Source organism: Aythya ferina, assembly GCF_964211825.1.
Source record: "Aythya ferina genome assembly, chromosome: 9".
NCBI lineage: Eukaryota > Metazoa > Chordata > Aves > Anseriformes > Anatidae > Aythya > Aythya ferina.
This window is the reverse complement of record NC_140305.1, coordinates 9,965,712-9,977,337: the sequence shown is the minus strand read 5'-3', so window position 1 is coordinate 9,977,337 and position 11,626 is coordinate 9,965,712. Positions and strand designations below refer to the sequence as shown.

General features: G+C 45.2%; 1 long non-coding RNA gene across 1 annotated transcript; it reads right to left on the bottom strand.

Moving 5' to 3' along the window:
- Positions 1-424: 424 nt before the first annotated feature.
- LOC311441396 lies at positions 425-8,773 on the bottom strand. Its single transcript, XR_014695922.1, has 5 exons — positions 8,494-8,773; positions 4,242-4,439; positions 3,698-3,739; positions 3,121-3,351; positions 425-1,356 (listed from the first exon to the last, which is right to left on the bottom strand). It is a non-coding gene; the product is annotated as an uncharacterized lncRNA (long non-coding RNA).
- Between the last annotated feature and the right edge of the window lie 2,853 nt (positions 8,774-11,626).

The following is an 11,626-nucleotide window of genomic DNA, read 5'->3' as shown; positions in this document are numbered from 1 at the left end:
GATCATCTTTGTCATGGGGACAATAATCTGAAAAAAAAAGTAGAGCATGGCACGCAGAAGAGAAGGGGGAGAGGGGGTAGAGAGCTGCTGTTGTGCTGCTGATGCTGGCCTGGTGCCGTTTGGCTGCATTTGGGGAGCAGCAGGGAGCAGAGCTGCCTGGGAGGGCTGCGGATGCACAGGCTCTCTGAGCTGCAGAAACAGCGGGGCGCTACCTGGCTGGATGCAGGGCTCACTGAGGCACTCGCACAGCAAGGAGCAAAGAACAAACGCTGACAGTTTTGTTAAGGCGATAAAATTAGGAGAAAAAAATAAAAACAACAAACATAAAATCTTCATCAAACCCCTCTCGGCCTCCCAGGCAGACACAGGTAGTAAGGAATGCAGCGAACTGTCAGTGGTAAAACACAGAAATACCCTACATCGATTTTGTCCACTTAACCATAGTATTTATTTATAATAAAAGTCATTATAGGCATTTTTCTTTCAATCCAGAAGGATTCATTATATGACTGAGTGCTTTACATCATATTACAAACTAACCCATTGACAAATTAGTGCTAAATTTTGTTTGCAAAAGCCATCTTTGGCAAGGATTCAAAGTTGACTCACACCACTAGCACACAGTGCTGACTTGTCATTGTCCAATATTTAGAACCATTAATCCTCCCCGCACCCCACTGCGTGGGTACAGCTTGCATCAGGATTGCAAGTTTCAGCTCACGCAGAGATAAGGGGCAGACTGAGACAGTATGGTCCCGAGCTTCTGCCGACAGGAGCACTTCCAGCCACATCCAGACACTGAACATGCAGAACACGAGACACCGATGGCTAACTGCAGTAATAATGCTTATCTTAAATGACACTGCTTGCAGCTCCAGGGCAAGGAAGTGTCCAGAACGGAAGCAGAGGGGCAGAAATTCCTCCTGTGCCTTACTCTACAAAATCCACCAGCTTATCCTGCTTTCTACTACATTCACAACTGCTGGGCATAGACTTGGCCCTACCTTAAAAAAAATATATTATAATAATAATAAAAGTTGTTTTAGCTCTGCTCTTCCTGGCATATAGCTTTCTGTACGAGAAACGCTACGGTACCTCATTTTTCTCCCACCCAACAGTCCACAGAGCACTCTGCTCTCATCAATGAGAAAAGACACAAACCCAGGATGCCAGCTGGGGGAATAGGGACGGAAATCTCTCAATACTTCTGGTAAGCAGCAGAGAAAGCTTGACACACAAATCTTTAGTTTCAAGGCAGAAGGTGTAGAAAATTGGGTTTTCTTCCTTCCATTTGCAGCAAATACACCTCCAACTCCCATCCCCAGTCAGTCACTCGGTCAGGCTGGTGGGAAAAGCCTGCAGGCAGGGGGGCAAAGAATGCTCAAGTAATATTTGGGTCGTTTGTGAAAGAAACAGAGAAATAAGCACAAGTCCTCTGACATTCACCAGGGATCCTGATGGAACTTGCCTATTGATTTTAGCAGAGGGAAACAAAATAAAAGGCAGCATCACCCCATGCCAAGGCAGCAGCAGAGCACCAGGAAGATGTGGCAGTGGCTCTTCCCTTTCCATGCAAGTCAGGTGCTGGCCTGCCATGGCCTGAATCAACCCGGGCCTTTCTCTGGAGTAAAACAATTAATTTCCTCTTTTAAATGGAAAGTAGTATTGATCAAATCCACAAGACTGACACCAGAGCGTGTGTGTCAGGGAGTCCCCTGTTTACAGCTTGGAACCAGCAGCTTGCTTGCATCAGGCTCATTATTCTCCAAAAAGCAGCCTCAGGTGATGGCCTGCTGCCCTTTGTTAATGGAAGTATGCACAAGTGCCTCAAACAATATACAAGTTTCAGTATTTGCAAATAGAACTGGAATACTCTCATTAAATAAATAAATTAAAATAACACAAAACTGGCAATAGTGGTAGGGAAGGCAAGTTACTCTCCAAATTCCAAATATGTCATTGAAAATGTATAGGAAGGCATCCAAATGATTACAAAATTAGTCACATTAAAGGTCTAAAATTTTAAGCATCTTTACTTATTTCACGTTTCAATATTTAGTAACAGTCGCAGTCATGTTATCCTGAAGCACCTCCAGATTTCAATTATTTATCTGGATAAATGGCTTCCTTTGCAAGTATTAAGAAAAATCACCCCAGTTATTGTATGCCAAGTTTCAGGCTAAAATAATCTTTCAATAGTAAATCTTCTCCAGGTGTGGGCTGTGTAGTTTGAGGCTTAGAGGAAAAACACGGACAATGAACTTAGGGTTTCTCACTAACACAGCTTAAAAATTGTGACTCTCACCTTGCAGTGGAGAAATTACATGCTGTCCATAAAACGCCGTGCTCAAATCCGCTGTCATCTCCATTATTAAGCAAGCAGATTTCAGTTTAAAACTGCCACCTTACTGGCTTCATTAAAGCCACCTGATATTTTATTAGGCCTTTGTAACAGAGGTTCCATCTCTTGCAGGTAATTAAGTTGAATCCCAGGAACAATTTACATGACTGATCTTTCATTAAGCATAGCAGCATGATAGCACTTCTAAAGTAACAGATCAGTGGGAATTTTATGACCCCTTATTAGAGGAGCCGTCTGCTACCTTGCCTCTTTTCACCTTTTAAAAGTGTACCACTTCATGTAGAGGAAAAAAAAAGTCAAATGATTAAGAGAGAGCATAAGAAACATGCCTTAATACATGCTAAACCAGCCAGAATGTGTTTATCTTTTACTGAGCTGCATCTATTCCAGAGTTCAGCCCAGTGTATTAACAGTCCATAACCATATCAGGCTGGAAGAAAATGCGATTTTAAAGTCCTTATATCATCTGGCTTTTCCAATGCAGTTCCAATAATGGCTTGCACTAGATACTGTGCTATAAAAATGAACAGAACACAGCCATGTGCTCAAAGTATACTTTCATTTTCCCTTCCTATTCCACACTGGTAACAGATCAGCTAGGTAGAAAGCATGAAGACAAACTGGGCCAAAAAAATAAATCATAATAATTTCTAAAGGAAGAGACCACAAAGAGAGAGGATGCAACAACAGTTTTTGCTAGTCTTAGTACAATCTTCTTCTAAACACCCCAAAATAACTACAAGAGGCAACGCAATTACCTGTAGCCAAAGGTAGAGGATCAATCCAGTAGTTTCCAAGGAAAGTTGCAGTGCTCATCCGTAGCTGAGCTGAGCTGAATTTGTTGCCATTCCTGGGAATTCATGCTGCACCCAGCCGGGGAAGCATGTCGATCCCTACTACAGCTATCATGGATTGAGCCTTTTGTTCCTTCTCCCCTCTCCTTAGGGACAGAACTGATGGTTAGGCAGCAGCAGGAAGCACTGGGCCACCTAGGAAGGGGAAAGGAAATCTATTACCATTATGTTCTTCAAAAATAACAGGTGAGTAATTTTCCCCTAATAGTAAGAATTATCCTGGATTAGTCTCACTCCTGGAAGGCAAGCAAGCTCCAGGTACCTCAGATGTATCTTTTATAAACAAACGCTTATCATCCTTCAGTCAGTATTAAAAAATAAAAAAATAAAGGACACACATTTCAAAAAGGATGCAGAGACCAGACATACAATTGATAAATTTAGTTGCCTGTTGTTGCACCCACCCAGACCCCCAACAGATATATGTGAAAAAGTGGGGAGAGACAGTGAAAAAGTGGCTTGCAGACAGCACTGTAAATACCTGATCTATATTTTTATGTCACAGGATAAGCAGGGAGCATACCTGAAACAACAAGATTGCCAAAACTGTTTAAAATGATTTTTTTTTTTTTTTAATGACATAGGGGGAGTTTTTCTACAGAGGTGTCCACAATTTAACTGGAAACGTGTTGGGGGTCTACAGCTCAAAACACTTGAAAAACCCTGCACAGAGTACTTTGTATGCCTTCTGGAAAGGCTGTGGCTGGTAGGGAGGACATTTGAGTGAGTGGGAAAGCACTAGTTAAAAGAGCAGGATCTAAGCCCAAAATCTGAGGAAGCCCAGGAAGCAGAAAGGCTCTAGTTCTTACCTTTACGTTTGAATGCAAATGTTAGGATAAAGACTACAAACAAAAGCACCAGAGAGGGAACACAGGGGAGACACTGGTTTAAGGTACGAGGCACGGGACTAGCTTTAGGTAGTGCTGTGGCACAAGGCAGCTGGGGGGCTACAGAGCTTAGCTCCAAGAAGTTCTACCCTTCCCCAGTTCCCAAAGACGGACCCCAAAAACAAGAGAAGATGTAACCTGAGCTCTTGCTTTCCCTTTGCTTTCTCCATCTCATTTCCAGTCCTGTCTGTATTCAAGAGCTGGACTTGAGCAAGCTCGCAATGTTCTGCTTGTCTGATGTTGAAAAGACCAGCTGATGTGGAAAAGCTGAGGGCACGTGTCTTCTCTGGAAGCAAGAAATTGAACCAGAGCCCCCTCCTCCTTCCTGCTAGGGACCTGTAAAGAAAGAGTGAAGAGGAATTTTGGGAGGCTGGCGGATAGCCCCCTTGCCATAAGGACTAATATCACAAAGTCATTAGGCCTGGAAAAAGCTGAAGGAATGGGTAAGTGTTCCTTCGTAACGCACACTGTGATCAAAGGCACTCCATCTGCAAGCCTAGGTACAAATCACTGCCAGCTGGCCTGCAAACCACAGGCTGGGGGCTGTTCTCTTACCCACATGCCCCCAGCCTGCTAGGACAACAGCAGTCAGCTCTCTACCTTTGTGACACAAGCCGAGCACTTACCACAAGCCAAAGAAATGTTCCCTGCCCTCCAGACCATCATACAGCTATCAGATGCATAAAGCTCGAGCGAAGGAGTTAGCTCAATTCAGTGAGCATTAGGCATGAGGCTGAGCCACCAGAATGGTCTGGCCCGATCGATTCCTGTTTTCTTTTTCCTTATCTCCCAGTTTTCCTCTTCTTTCATGCCAACAACTAAATGAGGCACAACAGTATCACCATCCTCAGTTTCTACTTCAGGGCTTGCTAAGAGTGAGCGAGCATGCTCAGCCTGAATAAAACACTTTCTGGCAAGAGCAGGATGTGCTGGAGAGAAAGGAGCATGACATTGAATATCACCACTGGAGGATTTCAGGCAGGGAAGAAGGCAAGAAAAGGTGCTCTCTGTGCAGGAGTTCTCTGTAGGACTGTTTTTCAGAGCTCAGAGAGAAGTGCTGTGGTGTTTTGACAGCCATGTCCTCTGAAACAAGTCTGCTGTCTCTTCAAACAGCAGATCTTGATGAGCAACTCAGGGTTTCATGTTACATGCTTAGAAAATTACCTCGAACCCAGGAGGGATGAAGAATCACAGGACACCATAATACTATTCATAATCCCTAGGAGATAGAGACTTCAATATTAACCAGCTGCAGGACTGGGAAGAAAGAGCCTGAATCTCCTTTCATACCTCTTTGTCTCTTTCATCTTTACTGAAATTTGTGCCTGGTGCTAGGTCACTGCCCAAAGCACAGCAAGCACTATTTTTTTTTAATTATTATTTTTTTAGTTTTGGCCATGGTTCCTTAGATTTGATAGTGCTTCTTGGTTGCTTGCCTTTGAACCCAGTACTGAATATACACAGCAGAAAGAAGAGGAAAAGCAAGAATATCAAAAGCATGGCCAGCAATGTTAGACAAACATGCAGACAAAAATGTCTCACCAAGAACCTAAGCCAAACAACTGCTTGGACATCCTCCGTTCTCCCCTCTTTTGTGGGGGATAATGCAGTGAATAACCCTTTTGTTCAGATACTTGGGAAATTGCCCTTGCCTTGGTTTGTCATACCCAAGCCTACTGCAAATTGGACCATGCAGGAAGAATCAGCTGTCCCTCCTAGCAACACGCAGCATCCTATACATACGCCTAACATAATTAGCACCTAACCAAATCTCAGTATTTCATGGTTGACAGAGTTCTCAGTGCAAGAGACAGGGGCGCTTTTATTTATAGCACCAGCACCTATTATACAAATTCAAATAAACTTGGAGTCAGCAAATGGCAGAAATTGATCTAGCCTTTGCTGTGTAAGTATCCTCTGTTTTGCAGCCCAAATAAAATAAAAGCCAAAGGAAACAAATTCTACTACATACAGGAATTGCAATGCTCCTGTTCAGAAGGGCCCAGGGACAAAGATGGGATCTAAGAGGACCTTCACCAAAAATAGCATTTGTTCAAACCCTGAGCGTGGACCTCTGTACCTAGGATCATTGACTTCTCTTGGCTCAGCAGCCTCTTCACCCTGAGGCCAGCTACCTGTGCACAGCACTCAGCGTGGCCTCAGCAGCTCCACCTTCACCCTGGCCTACTCCCCAAAACCACTCTGCATCCTGCGCAGGAGGGCATCTAGGTGGGGTTTGAATATCTCCAGAGAAGGAGACTCCGCAACCTCTCTGGGCAGCCCGTCCCAGTGCTCTGTCACCTTGCAGTAAAGAAGTGCCTCCTCATATTGGGCTGGAACCTCCCGTGCTTCAGTTTGTGCCCGCTGCCTCTCGTCCTGTCACTGGGCACAACTGAAAAGAGACCAGCTCCATTCTCTTGACACCCTCCCCTCAGGTATTTATATACATTAATGAGGTCTCCCCTCAGTTTTCTTTTCTAGGCTGAACAGGACAAGTTCTCTCATGCTTGTCCACGTATGAGACGTGTACCAGTCCTCTAATCATCTTCATAGCTCTCCTCCGAACTCACTCCAGTAGTTCTGTGTCCCTCTGGTACTGGGGAGCCCAGAACTGGACACAGTGCTACGGATGTGGCCTCCCCAGGGCTAGGAGAGGGGCAGGATCACATCCCTCGACCTGCCGATAACACTCTTCCAAATGCACCCCAGGATACCACTGGCCTTCTTGGCCCCAAGGCCACGTTGCTGGCTCCTGGTCAGCCTGCTGCCCATCAGGACCCCCAGGTCCTTCTCTGCAGAGCTGCTCTCCAACAGCTCAGCCCCAGCCTGTGCTGGTGCTTGGGATTATTCGTCCCGAGGTGCAGGACCCTGCAACTTGCCCTTGTTGAATTTCATGAGGTTCCCCTCGGCCCAACCCTCCAGCCTTTCAAGGTCCCTCTGAACGGCAGCACAGGTCTCGGGGGGTTCAGCCGCTCCTCCCAGCTCTGTGCCACCAGCAAACTTGCTGAGGGTTGTGAGAAAAATCCGCAAAAAATTCTATCGTCCAGGTTGTCGATGAGTGAACTGGACACCTGAGTGCTGAGCTGGGCACAGCACTGACCCCTGGCGGACACTGCCAGCTACAGGCCTCCCACCAGACCATCACCGAGCACAACCCCCGAGCTCTGCCATCCAGCCAACTGCCAACCCAGTTACTGGCCTGTAGTTGCTGGGTCCTTCTTCTTGCCCCTTTTGAAGACTGGAGTGACCTTGGCTCTCTCCCGGTCCTCAGGCACCTCTGCAGTTCTACACGACCTTTCAAAGATGATGGAGAGAGGCCTAGCAATAACATCGGCCAGCTCCCTCAGCACCCATGGGTGCAGTCCATCAGGGCCCATGGATTTGTGGATGCCAGGTTTGTTTAGATGATCTCTGACCCAATCCTCTTTGACCAAGGGAAAGTCCTCCTTTCCCCAGATTTCCTCTCTTGTCTGCAGGGTCTGAGATTCCTGAGGGCTGATCTTAGCAGTAAAGACTGAAGCAAAAAACACATTCAGCACCTCTGCCTTCTCATATCCTTTGTCACTAGGGCACCTGTCCCATTCAGCAGTAGGCCAACATTTTCCCCAGTCTTCCTTTTTCTACTGATATATTTGAAGAAGCCCTTCTTGTTGTCCTTGATATCCCTTGCCAGATTTGATTCCAACTGGGCCTTGGCCTTCCTTGTCGCATATTTGCGTACTCTGACAGTATCCCTATATTCCTCCCACGTGGCCTGTCCCTTTTTCCACATGCTGTAAGCTTCCTTATTCTGTCTGAGGTTTGCCAAGAGCTCCCTGTTCGTCCATGCAGGTCTTCTGCCCCCTTCGCTTGCCTTCTTATTCATAGGGATGCACTGATCCTGAGCGCGGAGGAAGTGATACTTGGATACTGACCAGCTGTCTTGGACCCCCCCCTTCCTTCCGGGGCCATAACCCATGGAATTCTTCCAAGTAGATCCCTGAAGAGGCCAAAGTTTGCTCTCCTGAAATCCAGGGTCGCAATCCTGCTTTTTGCCCCGCTTCCTCTTCTCAAGATCCTGAACTCCACGTGGTCACTGCAGCCAGTGATGAGAATGATCGTTGTGTTAAAGACACTGAAAGCAAACACCTGGTCTAGGAACCTTCAGCTTTCTGTTGCTTCAGTTCTACAAAAATATAAGCAACTCAATACAGGCGAGAAACATTATTTATTCCCACCTATTACAGTTGCCTCCTCTTCCCTCATTTCTGTTTTTTACTATCCTAGACAATTTTAAGATTAAAGTTACAATCAAATTCAGCTGACATGGAAGTTGGGTTTATCTCCCAAGGGATTAAGGCAAAGCAGCTGGTTTTCCTTTGGGGAAAAAAGAAGGTTTGTAGTTACTCACTCCTATTTACAGCACATGGTACACACACACAGCAGTGCTCCAGTTTCATTAACATGTCTGTAGTATCTGAGCCTCACGATCTTACAGACCAGGAATTGAGAGCTAAGCCCCTTGCAGACTTCAGCCGTGAAGGATGTTGTTCCAGACTCTCAACTTCAGCCAACTTGCCAGCAGTCACCAAATTCCGTCTGCCAGAGCAGGCATTTGCCTTGTAAGGGACTGACAAAGGATGATTTAATTATACATGTAAAACATTTAGAAGAACAGGTTGCTATGAAACCTCTCTCACACACACCTCACACTTTTATTTCTTCTAAAACTGGCCTAATCTCACACGACATGCAGGGCAGCTGTCCACTGATTAGAAGTGACTGATCCATGAGGTCAGCTGGATACCACAATTAGGAGGCAATAGTGCCAATGGATAAGCAACAAAAATATAATTAGATTAGCTCTAACCCAGCTGTATTACATTACCCCCATTACACAGGCCAGATAGCCTGCTGCTAAAGCAAGCTCTCTGAACACCCTCTTCTTGTCCCCATACACCCCTTCACACCTTTCTTCCCAGGAGCAAAGGCAACCCAAATGAATACAAGCAGATGCCCCAAAGCTATGCTGCAATCTGTTTCTCTGCCCACCCTTTCTTTGTAACGTATAGGTAGCAAACCCAGACGCCTTTATGTATGGAACATCCTCCAGCAGCAGCCTCCATTTCCCTGTGTTTCGGTCTTCAAGGCCTATTAAATTGCATCCCTCTCCACAATTTCACCTATTCACGAGGTTTGTGAATTTAGTCTTAAATCTAGGAAAGTACTGGCTAGCAGATTGTGCGGCCACAGCTACTCCCTGTTCTGCCAGTGAGGAGGCTGGTCAGGAGAAAATTTAAAGGGTCTCATTAACGTCCAGAGGAAATATGTTTGGGTTTAACGTTACAGCTGAAGCACCACTAACATACATTTTTCTCAGGATTTCTCAAAACATCTAAAAGAGGTGCATCAACAGCCGCACAACCACATCAGTTGACTGTGCCAGGAGTTGTTGAAAATTCCTTACTGCAGAGGACATCAGAGCACACTTCTGATCAATTCAAGCATGACTCTACAGTTAGCCTCCTGGCAAGCAGTATTTGCACAGATCTGCTGATGATAACTGGGCTGCCCTATCCCACAGCTCCCCATTTACACGGGGATTTGTCTTGCTGTCTCTGATGCACACACAGGCCCTGCTGTCTTCGCAGTTAGCCTAGAGTGCTCTGGGTAAGTGGGACAGGAAGTTGGCAGAAGAGTTTTTAATCACACAGGGTTCTGATTTCATTGGTATTCTTTCAGATTTATGCTAAATCCCTATAAAATCTCACAAAGAACAGAAAATCTGGTCTGTCAGCCATGTCAGCTTGTCCCCCCAGAGTCAACAGAACATACTCCCCTTGTCCCATCCCATTCTGATCTCTTATGTTAAGTACCTCTATATGAATCTAAACATCTTCTACTATCTTTACTGTCCAAATTAAATACATGAGACACTGTGGGTAGTGGAGGACATACACTGTGCGACTACTGGTAATAGGCAATTTGTATATACAAGTCACTTAAAAGAAAAAAATGGTACTCTTCTGAGCTGATATGCCAATCTGTGTTTTGCGGCTTGTTATTTATCACCTCTCTCAGATCTCAAACGAACCTGGTGGTTCTGAGTGCAAGAAAGCCTGGCCCCCAGCAGCACCTAGTACTGCATCCCTGAATGAATGTACTAGGCTGCAAGCAGGAAGCACCTCTTGTATTTAAATCACTTTTAAGTCACAAAAGAAGTTAGTGTCCCACGACCTACCCCAAGCCAACCACAGAACATCCACATTCCTGACATGCCCCTGGCACATGGCTGTGGGTATGACGTTGGCACAAGTATATGATGGATCCATGGGGATGCCTAAAGATGTACATTGAGTTGGCTCACACTCCCCTGATACAAACTAAAATGTCAGCTTCCCTAGCAGGGGAAAAGCAAGAGGTGTTGGCCTCAAAAGGCCAGCAATAAGCAATAGCATCACCTTTCTTCAAAAATCTCTAGTGTAAGTTTGGTGGGTCGGCATATACATTTCAGGTCTTTTTCAGGGCATGTTTGCAACAAAAACCTTTACTTAAGAGTCTTATTTTATAGTTCCTGGAAACATTTTTCGAGGGCAGCAGACAGTTACAAGAGACAGAAGATACAAACACCTCAAAACACTCCTGTTTGTTAAAATTCATATTTGATGAGTAATGCAGCCTTCGGGTTACTATGGCAGCAAGATCCATCTCCTAGGTGACCAGGCACTAATGATGTCAACATGAACCTACCCCTCCACACACAGAGAGCACATTATTAGACTTCCATTTCTTGCAAGACCTTTATCTTCCTACCAACAGACAAAATAGTAACAGACCACACGGACAACCTCCATGAGGACTGAGCTCTCCTGACAGCATCAGCCTGTGTTGTTTTGGACTGTTTCAGAGGGCATCACCTGTGTGAGAGCTGGGCAGTGTAGGCATCCAACATGTGCAACCTAATTTACTAATAGAGTAGGAAGCAGCAACAGAACTTACATAAAAGCAAATTCTTGCATAAAAGGCAAAGATTCTCATGAGCAAAGAGGCAATTTGAGAGGGCCTGGAGTATAGATCAGCAGTAATCTCTTGGAAAATGCATTAAGCATCAGCCCTCCTGTGCCACGCCTTGGCGAGAGGTTGGGTGTCTTCAGACAGCACTGCATCTGGCTGAGAACTTGCTCTCAGCGACAGACACTGCATGGTTTTGCTCCTGCTGTTTAACTCTGGATGTTCGATATATTTGTGAGAACAGATGTGTTTGTTTCCAACCAAGCACCATATCGCTTTGATTCAAAGAAAGGTTAAACCTGAGTCTCCTGACAAACAAATACTGATTTTTTGGTAATACTACATTATCAGTAACTTCCACAGTGTAAGGGGATTTTGGTTGATTGGGTTAAAGGGAATGGAGTGGAACTGGGATTTTTTCATTTTGTTAAAGGCTGCCTTTATATCTCACTAAGAAATTAACTGAGGTAGATATGCATTTCCCTCCACTTTAATAAAAGGGCATGACTCATTTATTTCTGCATTTTGCTTTA